The 22874-nt window shown below is 48.6% G+C and overlaps 1 long non-coding RNA gene across 1 annotated transcript; it reads left to right on the forward strand.

Moving 5' to 3' along the window:
* Positions 1–880: 880 nt before the first annotated feature.
* LOC138916775 (uncharacterized) lies at positions 881–15533 on the forward strand. The gene is made up of 2 exons (XR_011424182.1): positions 881–1028; positions 15058–15533. It is a non-coding gene; the product is annotated as an uncharacterized lncRNA (long non-coding RNA).
* The last annotated feature ends 7341 nt before the right edge of the window (positions 15534–22874 follow it).

Here is a 22874-nt window from a genome sequence, read left to right on the forward strand (position 1 = left end):
CGTGCCGGGGGTCTGGGTGCGCCGTTGTGCAGGGGTCTAGGATCAGCTGCTTCCCGATGGGCGAGTGGTTGCAGACGGTCCAGAGAGGGCCCCTCGGCCCTCTGTGGGGCCTGCTCACCAGGCTCCGCCCGGGACGCGGGGGACACCTGCAGTTATGTTGGTGTGGCTTTGGGAAAGTTCGTGTACAAATGCAACCACGTGACCCCCTTCCCTAGAGCGACCGACCCCCAGGGAGCCGTGCCCCGCCCTGTCCTGCTCTTGGCGTGTGCAAAGCCCTTGTTGGTAGTGAGATGCAGGTGGCCCCCCTCCCAGGAAGTCCCCCAACCCAGAATTTGTGAAAAGGACTCAGGTTCCTCTGCCAGCCATTCCCAGGGCTTCCCCCTCGTGAGCCCTCCGTCCTGTACCCAGGGGCTGAGAGCTCTGGGCAAGAGCGTGCGGGTGCACGTGTGTGAGCACTGAGTGTGTGTGTGCAGAGTGTGTGTCATCGCCTCACTGTGTCTCCACACGGGGAAAACCCGGGAGGTTCTCGATCCACGCATTGGGGGTTGCATGCCAGCTCCTGCTGCAAAAGTGACAAAACGTGACCTCAGGGTCCCTGCGGGCTGCTGTGAAGCTGCTGGTAGAGGCGTCGGAACCTCTGGACCAAACTGAGAAGTTCTGGTGGGCTCTGCGGACCCAGCAGGAAGCCCGTCCTGTGTGTGCGTGTGCACGCGGGCGAGTGACCCTGAACACACCTGCCGCACGTGGTTAGGGAACTGCCTGTCCTCGTCCTTCTGAACCTGCGGAGCCTCCCAAGCGGGAATCCCCAGGGAGGGCGCTCCAGTCTGCTTACTTCAGTTCCGTTTACGACAGTTCCGTTTACGACAGAGCCGTTTACGACAGTTCCATTTACAGCAGCGCGCAGGCTGGCGGCCTGGGCCGAGCTGTGGGGCCGGGAGAGCCCCGGCGCCTCCTCCCTCAGCAGCAGCGCTCCGGCCTCCCTGGGGCGAGGGCAGGGCGCCCGGGGTCCCTGGGCCGAGGCCCGCGCGGTAAGCCGGCCTGTGGCGTCCTCGGCGGGAAGGGGGCCCGTCGGGTCCTCTGCCGCGTGGACGCCGGGCCCAGTGGGGTCCGTGTGGCGGTGGGGTGGGGCCCGCAGGGGTCGCGGCTGCTGGGCGCCCCGGTCGGCCCCGCACCCTGTGCCTCGCCCCGCACCCTGTGCCTCTTCCCGCTCACGCCTCCCGGGGCGCCGGGCGGAGGCCGCTGCCCGCCCCTAGCTGACCCCTCCGCCCCCGCCCCCTCCCCCGCCCGACCCCACCTGCCACCACAAGGGCTCTGATGGCCGGTGGGGACACCCGGCACGTGAGCACCACCCGGGTCCTCCACCCGCGGGGCTGGGGGGTCTGTCCATGTCCCCACCGGCCCGGGAGGGCCTCCGATGCTCCGGGCCCGCCCCTCGGGGGACCTCGGGAGCCCACACTGCCCCTGGCCCAGGCCTGTGGACTCCTAGCTGGTCAGCTCCTGGGCTGGCCCTGGAGCCACCAAGGCCCCCCCAGAGCAGAAGGTCTGTGAGGGGACACGGGCTGCCTTCTGCTGCGTTGCCCGGGGGTCCTGGGTGCTGTAGGGTGGTCGCGTGCTCCCCCAGGGCTCTGGGCTGTTTCCGGGTCCCCTCACGAGGGCTGTGAGCTCCGTTCCTTACCGAGTGTGGTGTCCCGTTGGCGTGAGCTGCGTCCCGGCCCATCGTGGTGACTGTCACCTCTGCTCTTCGGCTGCTCCCTTCTGGGTCGGGCAGGCCCAGCACAGGCTGGGTGACCTGGGGAAGGGTTGGGTGGCATGGCCTGTGGCCTGGTCAGGAAGAAAGGTCAGCTCCAGCCGGCTTCCTCATCTGCTCCCAGCTCTGCACCTGTGAGGTGCGGGTCGGGTGACCGGGGGCAGGCGAGGGTGCAGCTGGGCCCGCCACTCCTCCAGCTGCGCCCAGAGCCCCTGGTTTAGGCAGAGCAGCCCCAGGTTTGCTCTTTGACATGTTTCCATGATGTTCTCTTTGGAAACAGACTATTGGCCTAAAAATAATGTGACAACCACTGTCAGGTGGTCCCTGAGGCTGCTGCCCCCCACCCCCACTAGAGGAAACAGTGGGTTCTGCCCCCAGGTGCCCAGCAGGAGCAGGTCCCACAATGCTGTGTGTGAGTGATGGAGCCTTCCCTAAGCAGTGGCCCGGAGCAGTTGGGTGGGGACTGGGGAGGGCTGCTCCTCTCTCAGGAGACCCTGTCTGCCCCACACTGTCCCCTCATCTCCCTTTCTTGGGGGAACCTTCACTGGTGTCTTAAGTCGGAAATGAGTCCAACATCATTTGTGCTAGAATCTGCTCTTGACCAGCTCTGAAGAGCCCCCAGGACAGAGAGAGGCCCCTCCGTGCTCCCTCAGGCTTGTGACCCTGCAGAGTGATGGGGGGCCTCGACTTTCCCATCTGCGAATGGGCACTTCCTCTCTCCATCCTGAACATTTCCTTCCATGGGCCCTGCAGAGGCCATGCCTCCCTCTCCCCAGGTCCACCTGTCCAGGGGCCCCTACCAGGACACAGGACCCCCTTTACACATGAGCAGAATGAAGGAATTTTCCAGAGCCAAGGATAAATACTGTCCTCAGATCTGAAGTGCTTGCTGTCTCATAGACAGAACACGTCTGGAAGTCAGTTCAACGTTTTGCTCCAGGATGTGGAAAAGTGGAAAGAGAATCACTCCCACCCTAACAATGAGAAAAATCCAGATGAGCAAAACCCCACAACTTTCTTCTAATCCATCCAAGGCTGAGGCTGCAGGGCAACCAGGTTGCCTGAAATACAAGGACCCCCACTCCCCAGGAGAGGGACTTGTGTGCCATGTCACCTGAGCAGAACCCAGGGGGCGAGCAGAGAAATGAGCTGAAATGGAATGGACTGCTGAGGGCTGGGTGTGGCCCACAGCAAGAGGAGAGGAAGTTATTCAGGCAGAAGGAATATGACCCCAGACAAAAACTTGGATCTAAACAAAGAAATAAGGGCCTCTGAAAATGGTGAAAATGAAGGCAACTGTGAGACACCAGGTTTTTAGTCATTTTAGAAGTTAATCACATGAGGAAAAATCCTAACAGTGTGTCATGGGATTCTAACACGTTGGAGGCAAAATGCCAGGTTGGGAAGGAGGAACTGGGGGAGCCCAGCCGTGATGTTCTCACACGATAAGTGAAATACTGTCTTATTTGAAAGTCTGTTATGATAAGTTACAGAAATATATTTTAAGCCATAGAGCCACTCCTAAAACCTTTTTAAAAGAGGCATAATTAATAAGCCAGTGGTGCAGAGAGAATAGTAAAAGGTATTCATTTAAACAAAAAAGGCAGAAAAAGAGGAAAATAGACTGTAGAACAAATATAAAACAGCAAGATGGTAGATAAAAATCCAACTATGTCAATAATTACGTTAAACATACGTGGTATAAATACTTCAATTAAAAGATGGAGATAATCAGTGTGGATAAAAAAGCAAGACAACTTGTATGCTGTGTACAAGAGGCTCACTTTAAATATTAAGACATATACAGGTTAAAAAGAAAGGGATGGAGGGGCTGGCCCCGTGGCCAAGTGGTTAAGTTTGTGCGCTCCGCTGCAGGCGGCCCAGTGTTTCGTTGGTTCGAATCCTGGGCATGGACATGGCGCTGCTCATCAAGCCACTCTGAGGTGGCGTCCCACATGCCACAACTCGAAGGGCCCACAATGAAGAAAATACAACTAGGTACTGGGGGGCTTTGGGGAGAAAAAGGAAAAAATAAAATCTTTAAAAAAAAAAAAGAGATGGAGAAAGATTTACCATGCCAACAGAAATCAAGAGAAAGCTGGAGTGGCTAGGTTAACATGAGACAAATTAGATTTCAGAGCAAGGAATATTGCCAGAGACAAAGAGGGATGTTACAGAATGATAAAGGTGTCAACTCAAGAAGAAAGAAGGACAATCCTAAATGTGTGTGCACCTAACAAAAGAGATACAAAATCCAGGAAGCAAACACTGATGGAAATGAGAAATACATAAATCCAAATATTGTTGGAAACTTCAACACCTTTCTCTGAGTAACCAACAGAATAAGAAAGGAGAAAAATCAGTAAGGACCTAGAAGACGTAAAACAAATGCTATAACTTGATCTGATTGGCATAGAGTGTCCCACCTGACAACAGCAGAATGTCACGTTCTTTTCAAGTGCATGTGGAACATTCACAAAGATGGGCCATATTCTGGTCACGAACCAAAACTCAGCACATTTAAAAAGGTAAAAGTCATACAAAGTGTGTTAGGCAACCGCAATGGAATTCAACTAAATAGCAACAACAGAGAGATATCTGGAAAATTCCAAATAGTTGGAATTAAGACACCCACTTCATGAATCACAGAGGATGCCATAAGAGAAATTGAGAAGTATTTTTAATGGAATAAAGTGAATAAAAATAGAATGAAAATGAAAACAGAGCATCGCAAAAATCGTGAAATGCAGCTAAAGCATTTCTCAGATGCACATTTATGAATTTTATTTTTATATTGGGAAAAAAAGTTCTCAAATCAATGATCTAAACTACATTAATAAGTAAAAGAAGAGAAAACAAAACTCAAAGCAAACAGAAAGAAGCAAATAATAAAGAGCATCAATAAATAAAATTTAAAATAAAAGATGCAACCACAACAAAATCCCAATAGATATAATTGATGAAACAAAACGTGGCTCTCTGAAGAGATTAAAAATAAAGTTGAGAGACCTGGGGCCAGCCGGGTGGTGTAGCGGTTAAGTTCACCTGCTCTGCTTCAGCGCCTGGGGTCTGTGGGTTCAGATCCTGGGTGTGGCCCCGCACACCACTCATCAAGCTGTGCTGTGGAGGCGTCCCACATAGAAAGTAGAGGAAGGTTGGTACAGATGTTAGCTCAGGGGCAATCTTCCCTCAAAAGAACAAAAACAAAACAAAAAATTGACCAACCTCCATCAAGGCCGATGATGAAAAAAGGGCAAAGACGTTAGTGATTAATATCAGGATGAAAAAAGACACAAGTATGAATCCTACAGACGTTATAAAGATAGTAAGGGAATATTCTGAACAACTTTATGCCAGGAAATTCAATAACTTAGATGAGGTAGACGAATTTTTTGAAGGAAACACATTAGCAAAACTTGGTCAAAAGAAATTGAAAACTCAAACAGCCTGTATCGACTCTAGAAACTTAATCCATAATTTAAAAGCCTTCCCAAAAGAAGACTGCAGGCAAATGGCTTTGCTGGTGAGTTCTATCCAACATTTAAAAAAGAGGTAATACCAGTGTTACATAAATTCTTTCAGAAGATAAATGAGGAGAGAACCGTTAACTGCTTTTATGGGGCTTGTATTTGTCCTGATCCCTGAAGCAAAGACATGACAAGATCAACTCCTGTCATGAAAATAGATGCAAAAATCCATAACGAAAATTAGCAAGTCATATCCAGCAATGTCTACACAGGCTGATACGTCATGACCAAGTAAGGTTGAACCTAAGAATACAAGGTTGGTTTAACATATGAAAATCGATCAATGTAATTTACCTTATTTGTGAAATAAAGGATAAAAACAAATGATCATATTGTACGCAGAAAAAAAATCTGAAAAAAATCATAGCTCTTTAGTGGTAAAAACTCTCAGGAAGCTAGGAATAAAAGAGAACATCTTTAACCTGATTGGGGACATTTCCAAAACCCTGAAGCTAGCATCACACTCGGTGGTAGAAAGCTGTTCCAAGATCAGGAAGGGGAGTAGGATGTCTGCCCTCAGCTCTTCTATTTAGCGCGTGGTAGGGGACCTCGCCAGTGCAGTAGGGCAAGCAAAAGAAAGGAAAGACGTTCAGGCTGGAAAGATGCAGCTGTCTGCATTTGCAGATGGTATATTTCTGTGTGCAGATCCCTAAGGAACCTACAAAGTAACTACTAGAAAGAATAAGTGAATTTATCAATATTGTGGGATATAAGGTCAGTATGCAAAGATACACTGGCATTTGTATAGTGAAATTAACGACAAGCACTCCATTTACCATAGTAACATATGAAATACTTATGAAGAAGTTGAACAAAAGTTGTACAAGATGGATACACCAAAACCCTCAAATATTACAAAGCAAAATTTAAAGGCTGGAGTAAATGGAGCCCTATCCATGTTCACGGTTGGGGAGATTTAATATTGGTAACGTGGCTGTTCTCCCCAAATGGATTCATTGAAAGAGTCAATGCAACACCCATCAAATTCTTTTCTTTTTTTTTTTACTATCTTAGCCATTTTTTAAAAATTTGAGATCCTAATAGTTTACATGATTGTGAAATTTCACTTGTAATTAATTCTTGTCTGTCACCTCATAGGTGCTCCCCTCCACCCTCTGTGCCCACCTCCCACCCCATTCCCCTGGTAACCACTGAACTGTTTTCTTTGTCCATGTTCTTAATTTTATTCCACACATGAGTGAAATCATCTTGTCTTTGTCTTTCTCAGTCTGGCTTATTTCACTAAGTGTAATTTCCTCCAGGGCTTTCCATGTTTTTGCAAATGGGATGAATTTGTCTTTTTTTATGGCTGAGTAGTATTCCATCGTATACATATACCACATCTTCTTTATCCAATCATTGGTCGATGGGCACTTGAATAGTTTCCACGTCTTGGCTATTGTGAATAGTGCTGCAGTGAACATAGGGGTGCATATGTTACTTTGGATTGTTGATTTCAAGTTGTTTGGGTAGATACCCAGTAGGGGGATAGCTGGGTCATATGGTATTTGTATTTTTAGTTTTTTGAAGACTCTCCATACTGTTTTCCATAGTGGCTGCACCAGTTTTCATTCCACCAGCAGTGTGTGAGGGTTCCCTTCTCTCCACACCTTCTCCAACATTTGCTATTTTTAGTCTTGTGATTATAACCATTTTAACTGGTGTAAGATGGCATCTTAGTGTAGTTTTGATTTGCATTTCCCTGATGATTACTGACATTGAAGATGTTTTCCTATGTTTATTGGCCACCTGCATATCTTTGGAAAAATGTTCATATCCTCTGCCCATTATTTAATTGTGCTGTTTGCTTTTTTGTTGTTCAGTTGTGTGAGTTCCTTATATATTATGGAGATTAACCCCTTATTGGATTTATGATTTGCAAAAGTTTTCTCTCAGGGTTAGGGTTGGTGGGTTGTCTTTTGGTTTTGATCCTAGTTTCCTTAGCCTTGCAGAAGCTCTTTAGTCTGATGAACTCCCACTTGTTTATTCTTTCTTTTGTTTCTCTTGTCTGAGAAGACATGGTATTCAAAAAGAACCTTTTAAGTTGGATGTCAAAGAGTGTTTTACCTATATTATCTTCCAGAAGTTTTATGATTTCAGGACTTATCTTCAAGTCTTTGATCCATTTTGAGTTTATTGTTGTGTATGGCATGAGATAATGGTCTACTTTCATTCTTTTGCAGGTGGCTGTCCAGTTTCCCAAGACCATTTGTTGAAGTGACTGTCTTTTCTCCATTGTATGTTCTTGGCACCTTCGTGGAAGATTAGCTGTCCATAGATGTGCGGTTTTATTTCTGGGCTTTCAGTTCTGTTCCATTGATCTGTGTGCCTATTTTTGTGCCAGTACCATGCTGTTTTGATCACGATGGGTTTGTAGTACATTTTGAAGTCAGGGAGTGTGATGCCTCCAGTTTTGTTCTTTCTTCTCAGTATGGCTTTAGCAATTCTTTGGTTGCCCTATATGAATTTTAGGATTCTTTGCTCTATTTCCTTGAAGAAGTCATTGGGATTCTGATTGGGGTTGCATTGAATCCGTAGATTGCTTTGGGTTTTATGGACTTTTTAACTATGTTTATTCTTCCAATCCATGCGCATAGAATCTCTTTCCATCTCTTTATGCCATTATCTATTTCTTTCAATAATGTCTTATAGTTTTCATTGTATAAGTCCTTTGCCTCCTTAGTTAAATTTATTCCTAGGTACTTTATTCTTCTTTTTGAAATTGTAAATGGAATTGTATTATTGAGTTCTCTTTCTGTTAGTTCGTTATTAGAGTACAGAAATGCAACTGATTTTTATAAGTTGATTTTGTACCCTGCAATGTTACTGTAGTTAATTATTTCTAATAGTTTTCTGATGGATTCTTTAGAGTTTTCTATATATAAAATCATGTCATCTGCAAACAGTGAGTTTCATGTCTTCACTCCTTATTTGGATTCCTTTTATTCCTTTCTGTTGCCTAATTGCTCTGGCCAAAACCTCTAGTACCATGTTGAATAAGAGTGCTGATAGTGGGCATCCTTGTCTTCTTCCTGTTCTCAGAGGGATGGCTTTCAGCTTTTCCCCACTGAGTATGATGTTGGCTGTGGGTTTGTCATATATGGTCTTTATGATGTTGAGGTAGTTTCCTTTTATCTCCATTTTGTTAAGGGTTTTTATCATAAATAGCTGTTGGATCTTGTCAAATGCTTTCTCTGCATCTATTGAGATGATCATGTGGTTTTAGTTCTCATTTTGTGAATGCGGTGTGTCACATTGACTGATTTGTGGATGTTGAACCATCCCTTTATCCCTGAAATAATTCCCACTTGATCATGATGTATGATCTTTTTGATGTATTGCTGAATTCGGGATGCCAATATTTTGTTGAGGATTTTTGCATCTGTGTTCATCAGCAATATTGGCCTGTAGTTTTCCTTTTTTGTGTTGTCCTTGTCAGGCTTTGATATCAGAGTGATGGTGGCCTCGTAGAATGTGTTAGGAAGCGTTGCATCTTCCCTAGTTTTTTGGAATAGCTTGAGAACGATAGGTATTGAATCTTCTCTGAACGTTTGGTAGAATTCCCCAGGGAAGCTGTCTGGTCCTGGGCTTTTCTTCTTTGGGAGGCTCTTGATTACTGTTTCAATCTCTTTACTTGTGATTGGTGTATTCGGATTCTCTATTTCTTTTTGATTCAGCTTTGTGAGCTTGTAAGAGTCTAAGAATTTATCCACTTCCTCTAGATTGTCCATTTTGTTGGCATATAGTTTTTCATAGTATTCTTGTATAATGTGTTCCATTTCTGTGGTATCCGTTATTTGTCCTCTTTCATCTCTAATTTTATTTATCTGAGCTTCTCTCTTGTATTCTTGGTAAGACTGGTTAGGGTTTTGTCAATTTTATTTATCTTCCCAAAGAACCAGCTCTTTGTTTCATTGATCCTTTTTACTTCCTTTTTTTTGTTTCAAGTGTATTAATTTCTGCTCTGATTTTTATTATTTCTCTCCTTCTGCTGACTTTGGGTTTTGTTTGTTCCTCTTTTTCTAATTCCACTAGGTGTATTTTGAGACTGATTATTTGGGTTTTATCTTGTTTGTTAAGGTCAGCCTGCATTGCGATGAGTTTCCCTTAATACGGCTTTTGCTGCATCCCATATGAGTTGGTGTGCTATGTTTTCATTTTCATTTGTCTCCAGGTATTTTTTGATTTCTCCTTTAATTTCTTCAGTGATCCATTGCTTGTTCAATAGCATGTTGTTTAGTCTCCACATCTTTGTCCTTTTCTCAGCTTTTTCTTGTAATTAATCTCTATCTTTATAGTATTGTGATTGGAAAAGATGCCTGTTATTATTTCAATCTTCTTAAATTTATTGAGGCTTGTCTTGTTTCCAGACATATGGTCTATCCTTGAGAATGTTTGGTGTGCACTTGAGAAAAATGTGTATTCTGCCGATTTTGGATGGAGTGTTGTATATACATCTATTAAGTCCATCTGGTCTAGCTTTTCATTTAATTCCACTGTTTCCTTGGTGATTTTCTGTCTGGATGATGTATTCATTGATGAGAGTGGAATGGTGAGGTCCCGTACTATTATTGTGTTATTATGAATGTCTTCTTTTAGGTTTGTTAATAGTTGCTTTATGTACTTTGGTGCTCCTGTGTTGGTTGCATAGGTATTTATAAGTGCTATTTCTTCTTGATGGAATGTCCCTTTGATCCGTATACACTGCCCGCTTTGTCTCTCTTTACCTGTCTTATCTTGAAGTCTATTTTGTCTGATATAAGTATCGTGACACCTACTTTCTTTTGTTTTCCATTAACTTGGAGTATCCTCTTCCATTCTTCTCTCTGAGCCTGTGTTTGTCATTGGAGCTGCAATGTGTTTCCTGGAGGCAGCATATTGTTGGGTCTTGTTCCTTAATGCATCTCGCCACTCTGTGTCTTTTTATTGGAGAATTCCATCCATTTACATTTAGGGTGATTATTGATATATGAGGGCTTAATGCTGCCATTTTATCACTCGTTTTCCGGTTCTCCTGCATTTCCTTTGTTTCTCGTCCAGTGTATTTTGGTCTATCAATTGAGTTATGCAGTTTCTCATGTTGTGTTTCTTTGTTTTCTCCTTATTTATTATTTGTGTGTATTCTGCTTTTTTGTTTAGGGGTTACCCTGAGGGTTGTATCCAAGATCTCGTGGATAAGATAGTCCCTTTTCTGATGGCCCCTAGTTCCTTAGAGTAAACCGATTCAGTACCTTTCCTCTTCCCCTCCTAAGTTGTTTTTCTCACATCTTATTCCATCTTGTATTACGAGTTTCTGGTTAAAATGACAAGTTTATCTTTGTTTTTGAGCACCAATCAAATTCTTAATACGCCTTTTTGAAGGATTTGACAAGCTTTTTTAAAAAATCATATGAAAAGGCAAATGATCTAATATAGACAAAACAATTTAGGAACAAAGACAAAGTTGGAGGGCTAACGTTACCTGATTTCAGGGAAATGTTATATAGACACAGTTTTATATTATTTATTATTTATGTTATCTATATTATGTTGATTATTTATACTATTATAAAGAGACAGTATGTATCTATAATTAATAGTGTACTATTGGCATAAAGATAGACATATAGGTCAATGTGACGGAAGAGAGAGTCCAGGAAAAGATCAATACTTTTACGGTGAATTGATTTTCAACCAAGGTGCCAAGGTAATTAATAAGATATGGTAGTCTTTTAACAAATAATCCCAGAATGGCTGTCTATCTGTATGGAAAAGAAATGAACCCAGCCCTGAGCTAACACGACACACACAAATCATCCTTTTACATGCAAAAGCTAAAACTATTAAAGTTCTAGAAGAAAATATTTATGACATTAGGATAGGTGAAGATTTCTAAAGTAGTCACAAAAAGCACGAATTATAAAAGAAAAAACCCAATAAAATCAACTTCACTAAGATTAAAAACTTTTGCTCTTTGAAAGACATAGTTACCAAAATGGTAAGCCACAGTTTGAGAGGAAATTTTGCAAAACACATATCTGAAAAGGAGCTTATGTCCAGAATATAAAATAAAGAACTCTAACAACTCAATAAGAATAAGGTAAGCAACTCAATTAAAAATGGGCAAAGGATTTATAGGATCCTTCAGAAAACATGGTATATGATTGAGCAGCAAGCATACAGAAGGATGTTCAACATTACTAGTCATCAAATAATTGCACAAACTACAAAGATATGCTGGGATGCACACATTGCCAATACCAAGTGTTGGCAAGAATGTGGGGCAAGTAGAGCTCTCCTACATTGCTGGAGAGAATGAGAAATCATGCAGCCAGGTTGGAAAACAAGATCTTACAAAGTTAAATATGTATGCACTCTATGACCCAACAGATCCTCTTTTGGGGGTTTACCTGAGGCAGGGGCACCATCTGGCCACATAAAGACATGTGTGTGGACGTTCAAAGCATTATTCAAAATTTCTGAAACTAGAACCAAGTTAAATGTTTATGCACTGGCAAATGGATAGACAAATTGAAACATATCCACACAGTGAAATACTGTTCTCTGATGAAAATGAACAATACTGATAGATGCAGCACAGATGCATCTCAAAAACACTGTGTTAACTGAACACAGTCAGACCTAAAACACAGCATGAGTCCATACTGGAAGTTCTGACAATGACAAAACGGGGAAAAGAAAGCAGATCAGGGGTTTCCTGGGACCAGGGATGGGGGAAGGAACCAGCTGCAAAATGTCACAAACAAGCTTTTGAGTTTCTCTGTCTTGACTGTGGTGGTGGCTCCATGATGGCATACAATTACTAAACTTTAACTGACTGTGCCCTTAAAATGATGCATTTTATTCCATGGAAATAATACTTTGATTAAAGAAAATGAACCTAGTGATGGGTGCTTAAAAAAACAGCGTTTATTTAGCTCCTTATTCCACAGTTTGCAGTCTGGGCTGGCTTGTCCTGTGTCTGCTGTCTGTCATTTGGTGGTCTGCTGGGCTGGCCTTGTCTGGAACAGCTTGGGTCATTGACGTCTCTCTTGGCCAGTCCTCTCCTTCTCCCGAAGAAGAGAACCGTATGCAAGTCAGCCACATTGTTTTCAAGAGGATAAGCTCCAGTGCAGTTTTCATGCCTCCATTTGTGTCCCATTTGCTGCTGTTCCAGTGGCCATAATGAGCCACGTACATGGCCAAGCCCAGATCAGTGAGGACAGGGCACAGGGGGTGTGGACAATGGGGGCTCTGACCACATTATGTTACAGACAACCCCAGATGGCAAAAACACAGGAAACTTAGCCATCTCATTTCTGAAACTAGAAGAACTGTGACACCCATATCAGCCACAAACAGCTCGAGGAAAGAACGTGGGAGAGAAATCCCATCACTAACACAGATGCAGACAGCTGAGGAGAACGTCAGCACAGCGAGTTCAGAAGTGGGCATCAGAAGCCATTGTGGGGCGAGCGCTTTTCTCTTTCCAGTGGAGCCGGTCCCCTTAGCACAATGCTCCTGCCCCTCCACCCTTCACTTGCTCCATCTCAGGGAGTGTGCCATGACTTAAAGGATCCGCCAAATCTGGAAAAGGAACAGGGCTTGTGTATCCCAGCTCTTCTCCCTTCCTCCAGGGCTGAGTTAACCTCCACCATCCCTGTCCTCTTTTTCTCCAGGAGGGGCGCTTGTCCAGCCCCAGCACTGCCGGCGACTGGAGGACTGTCTGTTTAATTCTTGGGGTCAGAGTGAGGAAGCTTCCTTACCCACAAACATAATGCATGGCCTCCAGCCTAGAATTTATAATTTGCAAGACCAGGCTTGGCCCTGCATGTGTCAATGCCGTTTGCTTATTTTTCAGTTGGTTCAAGCAGTGGCATGGGGAGCTGGTGCTGGGTATGAAGCCCCCACCACCACCCTGAGACCCCAACAATCATACACAACCAGGTCTGTCCAGGAATTCAAAGATGGTTCAACAACAGAAAGTCCACTTGTGTATCAGTCAGGACAGCTTTGCTGTGTTGCAGTAACAAAGCTCCCAGATCTTGGTGGCTTGTGACACAAAGGTTTCTGTCTCATTCATGCTTCATCTTTGTTACTGGTTGGCTGGTGCCCTGCTCCACATGTCAGTCCAGGACCCAGGGTGATGGAGCAGCTATCATCTTGAAGATCACATTTGTCATGTGGAGGGTCCTGCCTGGTGTCTAAATCTTCTGAATAAATGGTGACCTGGCCCCTCACAGCCACAGGGGCCGGGATGTGCCATATCACTATGTGAACAGGGTGGGAAGCTGGCAATACTGATTTCCACATCGACAGATTTAAGGAGAAAAACTTTGTGATCTTAATAGATGCAGAAAAAGCATCTGATAAGTCACAGCTTGTCTTGATTTTTTTTGTTGAGGTGATCATAGTTCATGACATTGTGAAATATCAGTCGTACATTATTATTTGTCAGTCATCTTATAGGTGCGCCCCTACACCCTTTGTGCCCACCCCTTACCCCACATGCCCCCGGTAACCACTAACCTGTTCTGTTTGTCCATGTGTTTGTTTATCTTTCACACATGAGTGGAATCACATAGTTTGTCTTTCTCTATCTGGCTTATTTCACTTCACATAATACCTTCAAGGTCCATCCATGTTGTTGTGAATGGGATGATTTTGTCATTTTTTATGGCTGAGTTGTATTCCATTGTATATACACCATATCTTCTTTATCCAATCATCAGTGGATGGGCACTTAGTTTGCTTCCATGTCTTGGCTATTGTGAATAGTGCTGCCTTGAACATAGGGATGCATGGGTCTCTCTGAATTGTTGATTTCAAATTCTTTGGATAGCTGCCCAGTAGTGGGATGGCTGGATCATAGGGTAGTTCTATTTTTAATTTTTTTGAGAAATCTCCATAGTGTTTTCCATGGTGGCTGCACGAGTTTGCATTCCCACCAGCAGTGTATGAGGGTTCCTTTTTGTCCCCAACCTCTCCAACATTTGTTATTTTTTGTCTTGGCGATCATAGCCATTCTGCTGGGTGTAAGGAGATGTCTTAGTGTAGTGGTGTTATGGGCTTCTGCAGCAGCCCGGAGCTTGTTTTCCCAGACTCGCAGCTGTGCCTCCGTGTGGTCCAGCTGGATCTCACTTGCTCCCTTGGGGCCACTGTGGGCCCATGGATTTTCCCACTGGACCAAGGAGCAATCACTCTGGGGCTCTGCATTGTCGCCGCCTACTCGGTCAGTCCTGCTGGATCTCACTTGTCCCCTCGAGGCCGCAGCAGAGCTATGTGCATCTAATGCTGCAGTGGTTAGCTTCCCAGCTCTGCTGCATCGGCTCCTAGGTCGCTGGGCCTTTGTGCTTGGTGGGCGGGGCCTCCCTACCGAGTCCTAGCCCAAGTCACTCCCTGGGGCCTCAGTGGGACTGTGGATGTTGTCTCTGGTCCACAGAGCAATCACTGGAGGCTTAGGGCTGCGCTCACCTGTTTCCTCAGTCGTGCTAATCCACACAACCACCCATGGGGCCGCGGCAGTGCTATGAGTGCTTCAGGCGGGTGAGAGTCGCTCGTGGGTAGTGGGCTGTCTGGGTGCCGGAGAGTTCTCACCTATCTCCACCTCCTCCCCGGGGGTTGTCCATCCACCTTCTCATGTGTAGCAGTGCGATTCTCTCACGTGTCCTCAGGTGCTGTCTGAGTACCCTCCGTTGATCAGTTAATGTCCATTTAGTTGTAGTTTGAAGAGGGAGACACAAAGAAAACCGCTTACTCTGCCATGTTGTTGACGTCACTCCCCTTGATTTTTTTTTTTTACAGCAAACTAATTCCAGAAGGAAATGTTCTTAGCATGTTAAGGGGTAGCTGTCAAAAAATTGCAGCAAACCTCAGACTGAGTGCCGGGACTCTAGAATCACTCCCACCAAAGTCAGGGAGGACAGAGGCGGTCTGCTGCCATGGCTTCCAGACCTCGGGGCGCTGGAGCTTCTGCCAAAGCAATAGAGCAAGAAAAAGGAAAAGTAAACAGCAGGACGGGAAACAGAGGAAACTGTCCTGATTGAACGAGGAGACTATTATCAAGATGGAAAAGCCAAGAGAATATATGGCTCTGTTATTTGGACCAATTAGAGAGTTCAGCACCCCTGCTGAATACAAGGTTAATGAAAACACACACACAAAACCAAGCACTTATTTACACCAGTAAAAACGAAGTAGAGAATATAATGGGAAATTATCTCATTAACAGCAGCCATACAATTATGTAGATTCCTAAGAATAAATCAAACAGAACATGTCTCAGGCCATTCTGAGAAATCATTAGATGTTTCTGAAGGGCAGAAAGGAAGCTCGTACTAAATAGAGGGGTGGATGAGCATGCTCATGAATGGGGAGATTCAACTGGGGAAATAAGGTCGGTTCTCTGCAAGTAGCAGTAAATCCATTGAGATGCCTTTCACAATCCCAGTAGAATTTTTAAGGACTTGGCAGGCTGCTCCAGCAGCCCACGTGAAGGGCAATGAGCCAGAAGAAACTCAAGCATTTCAAAGAAGCACAAGGTGGGGAGGCGGGTCTCACCAGCCCTCACGACCAGTAAGGTGGCATGGACCTGGTGCAGGATGGGCCAGGGGACAGGTGGAACAGACCCCACGCTCTGATAAATGCTTCGATGGGAAGGTCCTCCCCATCCACAGGGCGGGTGGACCTTCAGTCAATGGTGCTGGGACAGTGGTTCTCCAGGTGGACAAAATCACATTAGGTCTCCACTTCACACCCCATCTAAAATAAGGTCCCAAGTGGAGTAAATAGCTAGACGTGGAAAGCAAAACCTTTAAACCTTCTGGAAAAGGGCTGGCCCGTTGTTGAGTGGTTAAGTTCGCACACTCTGCTTCAGCGGCCCAGGGTTTTGCTGGTTTGGATCCTGGGTGTGGACATGCCACTGCTCATCAAGCCATGCTGTGGCAGCGTCTCACATAGCAGAACTAGAGGGACTTACAACTAGACTATACAGCAATGTCCTGGGAGGCTTTGGGGAGAAGAAGATTTAAAAAAAAAATAAAATTGTCACAGGTGTTACCTGAAGGTCAATCTTGAACTTCTGGTAGAAAATAAAGGCATAATGTTTATCACCTCAGGATGGGGAAGGATTTCTTAACCAAGTCACTGAAATCACAAGCCGTCAAAGATGCAGATATTTGACTCCGTCACAATTTAACAATCCTGTTGGAAAAAAGTGCAACAAAGTAAAAATACAGGCTGAAGAGCAGAAGAAGAGAATTTCCATGCCTGTGACTGGGAGGGACCAGAGATCTGGGGAATGCCCACACCAGCCAACATAAGGGGGGCGAGGAGTCTGAGTAGGCGCATCCCAGGGTGGGAAACATGAAAGAGAAAATAAGCCACAAGCAAAAAGCTTGAGACCACTGGGATCCAGGGGGTTGCAAGTGGAACCGACCAGGGGACCCCATGTGTTGGTCCCAGATCTGTACCAATGCCCAGCTCTGGCAGGTGTGTGGAGCAGCAGGTGTGTGCACAGACCCACCCTGATGAGAGCGAGAAACCGAAGACAGCCTACCTGCCCATGGACAGGGAGACGGGCTAAACCTGGGCACGTTCATTCCCTTGAATGTAACAGAGCAGTTAAATTAGCATTGTGTGCACCGACATGGATGAACTGAAAATTCAATATTGAGCCAAATGCAGATTTATGCACACACTGATTCCGTTTCTATGAATTTTGCATATGATGGATAATATATTACACATACACCTCAAACGTAAAATTATAAAAACCTTTGAGAACCATGGAATTCAGGCTTGCTGTCGTCCCTGGGGTAGGAGGGGAGGAGGGTCTGGGCAGGGCACCCCGATTCTATCTATAAGACTTTGTTCCCTGCTGGGCAATATCTCAAACAGATATGGCTACTTGGTAATGTTAGCTACAGCTGGGCGGTGGGTACCTGGTATCTATTTATCATTCTCTCTTCTTTACAGTGTGTTTGAAATCATTCCCAGGCAAAGAGCTGGGAGCGGGTGAGAGTGGGCTGGGCCATCCAGTGCGGGATCCTGGGGCCGCAAGGTGATGGGCCACAGAGAACATGCCCCAGGGGAAGCGTCAGGACTCAGGCCGCTGTGGGCAGGTGGCAGTGGGGGGCTGTGGACTCTCCCAACTGTCCCAGCATGGCCCTGAGCCCTCCTCTCCGCTGTCCAGCTGGGCAAGGCCCAGACAGTCTGCTGTGTACATTGTGGTCAGTCCCTCCATGGCCTCAGCTGGCCAGGCTGACACCGGTGACCACACACCGGTGACCAGAGGCCAGAACAGGGTCCCACGGCTATGACTGGCTCTAAGAATCTCACGCACCAGCCCGACTTTCAGGGAGAAACTCCCCTAATATTTGCTGATGGCGTCAAATCAAATCGCATCTGTTCAGGATTTTGGTGGCCACTCCCTGCGCTCCACCTGCCTGCCGGGTCCCTGAAGGGAATGAGGGATATTCTCCCTTGTGGAGTGAGTTGGAGTCGATTTCTCCACTTTGGTTCCTGTAGACTGTTGTGGGCTGAACTGTGTCCCCATCAAATTCACATGTTGGGGTCCTGACCCCCAGCGCCTCAGAATGAGACTGTGTTTGGAGATAAATAAGGTCTTCAAAGAGGTGATAAAGGTAGAGTGAGGTCACTAGGGTGGGCCTGATCCAATCTGACTGGGGTCCTTATAAGAGGAGGAGCTCAGGACACGGACACCCACAGAGGGACGACCATGTGAGGACACAGGGAGAAGACGTGTCTAATGCCAAGGAGAGAGGCCAGCCGAGGAACCAGCCCTGCGACACCTGGATCTCGGACGTCCAGCCTCCAGGACTGGGAGACAATCAACGTCTGCGTTTGAGCCGCCCCGTGTGTGGGACTTTGTGACTCAGCCCGAGGCACTCACACGGTCAACCCTGAGGCTACACAGGGAGGGTCAGAAGGGAAGCTCAGCAAGGGCCGTGGGGTTTCAGGCCATTGCCCATTGGCATTCCCCTCTGTTCTGGGGGCACCACACGGGGAAGGAAGAAGAGTTTCCTCCCCTGGGGGCGATGACATGACCCAGGAACCTCTGACTTTCTGTTACTCATATTGAGTTTCTGCAAAGAGCCACAGTAAGCTCTCTGTGAAAAATGGCCCCAACATTGTCAAGTGGTGGGCAGCGGGGGCTCGGGGCAGAGAGGACTCACCGGGTCAGGTCTGCCACGAGTTCAAGGAGCTCTTTCACCCTCTCTGATCCTTGGTTTCCTCAGCTCTAGAATGGAAGAATGTGAGTGCCTGCCTCCCAGGGCTGAGGAGGGCTTTAGTGAAGTGGGGTGATTGAGCACTTGGCCATCAACTGCACGCGATGAGCCATTGTGAGGTGGGAGCTGTGTGGACTGCTGCAGAAGGTGCACCCCACCACCCCGAGAGATTTCATTTGTTTGTCCACTCACTCCCCCATCCATCCATTCAGCCAACCATCAATGCATCTACCCACACACCCGCCCATCCACCCATCCATCCATCCGTCTTCTAATTATTCACCCATGTCTTATCATCCATCCATCCATCCAAATAGACATACATATGTTCTTCTGTCCATGCATCCATCCTTTCATCATCCACTCAAGACCTGATCCACCCATCCATCATCCACCCATCTACCTATCCATCATCCCTCAATCCATCATCTACCAATCCATCCATCCCCCTATCCTCCCTCCCTCCCTTCTCCATCCCCCCACCCATTCACCCACCCAGAGGCAAAGTTATGAGCATAGCTGCTGTGAAGCTGCCCACAGAGGAGCCCATGTAGGCTGCCCTCAAGATGCTCACAGCAGGAAGGCCAACAGTGATGAGACACTCTTGCTAGCATGGCGAGGACAATGGTCAGGTTAAGGGCGTGACACCAGGGCCAGGTCTGGAGGTGGGGTGACGACATGGAGGTGCCTGGTCTCCTGAAGTGCAGTGAGGAGCCTGGCCCACCGCCCGCTTGCCGGGGCCCGAGGCAGAGGAGCCCAGCCTGCTGACTCGGCTCTTCCCCGACTCACCCAGAACAAATACCTCTGTCTGCTCATCTGCCCACCCTTCCCATAAGGTCGGGGAGGGAGTCAAGGGTCCACTTGTAACCCTTGCGGACCAGGGGGAGGCGATGTGGGGCCTGGGCCTGCACACCCCGAGGCCTCTCAGAACCTTGGAAGGGGCAGGAAGTGGGCCTGCTGCCACGTCTGCGTCTCCCTTTCTGACATCTCAGGAAGGACACCGGCGGGGGGAGGGGGCTATGGCTGGTTTCATTTGCCCGCCTTCAAGTCCCCAGATGCTCACCTGCCAGGGACTCTGTCCCCGTGGCTGGCCGAGGCTAGTGACTCCCTCGGGATCCGTAGGGGCTAGGAGCCCATGGCTTCTCTGGGCGCACCCTCCCTCTGTCCCCCGAGGCCAGGACAGAGCCTTGGAGCTGCCCTTGGGCCCAGGGTCGGAGAATAGTCTACACATGTAGAGACTCTTGCTCTTTTTTCCCTGCCCCCTTCCTCTCGTCCTCCCTCTCCCTCCCAACTGCTGCCCTTTTCCCTCCTCCCCCTTCCTCCCTCTTCCTCCTCCTCTCGTGACTCTTGTCCACACTGCCCTCTCCCGTTCCTGATGACTCAGGGTTGTGGACAGCTGCAGTGGAACAGTCATTTTAGGCTGAGTTTTGTGACGTGTTTGTGGCCTCCTCCCTGTGGTCAAGGTTGTAAACTCGTGTGGTCCCTGACAACAGTGTCTTGTCAGGGTAAATACTGGTGGGTGTGGGGCCTGGAGGGGAGGCCCGGGGGTGCCCAGGGCCCTGTGCATATGGGCAGTCAGCCCCTCCCCTGCAGCCTCCAGGGGGACCCTGTCCTCATCACCCTGAGGCATCACGTCCTTGTTGCAGAGAGAGACACCACTGGGCAGTTTCCACAACTCCGTCCCTGTGGGGTGGAGGGGAGAACGGCTCCAGCTACAAGGAGGGCAGGTGCGCAGGGCGGACAGGCCTTCCCCGCCTCTGTGCGGGTTAAAGGTGACGGGTGGATGTGTACGTGGGTCAAGTGTCCACAGGCCTATTCAGGGAATTTCCAGTTTATTTCTGTCCTACGTGTGGCGGAGCCTGTGCCCCACTGACTCACCGGCAAGGGACACCCTAGAGACCCCTTTTGGGGTGAGAAGTCCAGCGGCTGTGAGGACGGACCAGGCATCCGATGGTGGAGTGGAGCCTGGGAAAGGGGTCCCACATTCTCTGCTGAGGGCTGTGGGGCTACTGCTGTCACTGTGGCCTGACGGAGCCCTCACCACCACCTTCCGTCTGCTCCCTCCCACCCGATGTTGGGTGGACTGACCTTGCTGCCCACCGGGGCCTCCACCTGAGACTCTGTGACAAGGGGGTGTTAGAATCAGACCTCTGGGTCTCGGGTCACCACCCCGCCTCACCCAGAGGGGCAATAGGGCTGACCTTCTCAGACCCCAGAGAGGACCTCAGCCTCCAGACCTGGGAAGGATCCATGTTCTCAATGCCGGGGAGATCCCACTTCTCTGTCCCAGGGGAGATCCCACTTTCTCAATCCCAGGGAGACTGCACCTTCTCAATCCCAGGGTAGATCCCACTTTCTCAATGCCAGGGGAGATCCCACCTTCTCTATCCCAGGGGAGATCCCACTTTCTCTATCCCAGGGAGATGCCACCTTCTCAATCCTAGCGGAGATGCCACCTTCTCAATCCTAGGGTAGATCCCACTTTCTCAATGCCAGGGGAGATCCCACCTTCTCTATCCCAGGGGAGATCCCACTTTCTCTATCCCAGGGAGATGCCACCTTCTCAATCCTAGGGGAGATGCCACCTTCTCAATCCTAGGGTAGATCCCACCTTCTCTATCCCAGGGAAGATCTCACCTTCTCTATCCCAGGGAGAACCCACCTTCTCTATCCTAGGGGAGATCCCACTTTCTCTGTCCCAGGGAAGATCCCACCTTCTCAATGCCAGGAGAGATCCCACCTTCTCTGTGCCAGAGGAGATCCAACCTTCTCTAACCAAGGGGAGATCCCACCTTCTCAATCCCATGGAAGACCCCCGCCTCTTGGACCCAGGGCGGAGAGGCTGTGCTGAGCATCCTGGGTGCCAAGATTCCTCTGATCACCACCAGGGCAAAGGGAGCCTGGCATGGCAAATCTCTGCCCCTTGGGGCCCTGGAGGGGGCCCCTTCCTGAGTTTCCCCAGGGCTCACTGCCAGCCTGTGGAGGCCCCATTGGGAAGTGGCATAATGCTGGCCCGGTGGCTTTGGTTTCCTAATCCTTGCTCCTCCTGGCTTGGGCCACTTGGCATCCCTCACGCGCCCAGGTCCCTGGGTCCCTGCGGGGAGGACGGTCCCTGGCCTGGGGCTGGTGGCACAGCAGCACAGGACGAGGGGTACATCCTGGGAGTAGTTGGCTCAGGGCCCTCGGTCCTGGTCACCCTCTCAGACCCTGGGGGACTCGCCCCTTGATGTCCTTGCCCTGCTGGGAACTGCTGGGAACTGTCAGGCGGCGTGAGAGGCCTCTTGGCCCTGGGTACTGTCACTGTGGCCTGGAAGGCCTGTCAGCAGAGGCTCAGGCACAGCGCTCAGGGATGGCCCGGGGGGTGCCAGGCCAGGGCTCTGATCTCAGCTCGTACTTGCTTCTGGTCACTGCCCCTGCGTCCCATGCCCCCATCCCCTGTGCGTCCCCCTTGTCCAGGGTCTCCATTACTGTGGAGATGAACCCCTTCCCACTCACCCCTGCCCCTGAAACTTGGGGACCACTGTTTTGGAATTCGAGCCTCCCCCACTATCTGAGCTTGCTGTCCACTCTCTCACTTGCTAATGTCAGAATCGCAATTCAGGATGCATGTCTGTTTTCTGGAGGAAGAAAGTGTAGGGAAGGGAGCCCCCAGACCTCAGTTTACCCACCTGGTGCACGGTGGGGCCTGCCTGTGCACTCCTGGGCTGGTCACTCTCTTGGGGGGGGGGGGCGGCGAGGGCTGCCATGGCTAGTGGCTTCCAAGGTTGGGGCAGGTACAAGTTCAAACGCCACACCATGATTCCTCAGGGCATTTCCGGACAGGTTTTGGGCTCAGCTCGAGGGTCTGAGATTCATCAGAGGCCACAACTCCTCTCTTTGGGGCAGGACCCTCCTACCGTGAGAGGTGTGGCCCCGGGGAGCTCAGGCAGGCTGTCCCTGCCCTCCAGCACCCTGTGGCCAGCACTCCGCTCTCCCCACACATCCTGGGGAGGCTGGGGGTGGGCAGGGCCTGTGCTCGGGGTCGGGGCCGCCTCCCTACCAGCAGCAGCCCTGAGGCCTGTGCATGCTTGTGGCCATGTCTGAGACCCTGGCCCTGTTCCCCACGGGATGGCCACTCGTGGCCTTGAGCCAGTTGCCCTGTGGCCCCAAGGACTGATTCCATAAAGCGTCCCCTGGCTGGGTTCCCCAAGTTCTGATTACATGTTACCCAGGGACTGGTTCCTCTTGGGGGAAGGAGGGGATTAGAAGGTGGGCTGGAGCCGGGGGCCCCTGATGGAGCTCAGTAAGCCGCCAGCCAAGATGGGCCCAGAGCTGAGCCCACACTGAGACAGGGTGGCCCCCGGGACCCCACAGGAGCCCACACCCTCCCTG

This window comes from Equus caballus, chromosome 12 (assembly GCF_041296265.1).
Source record: "Equus caballus isolate H_3958 breed thoroughbred chromosome 12, TB-T2T, whole genome shotgun sequence".
NCBI lineage: Eukaryota > Metazoa > Chordata > Mammalia > Perissodactyla > Equidae > Equus > Equus caballus.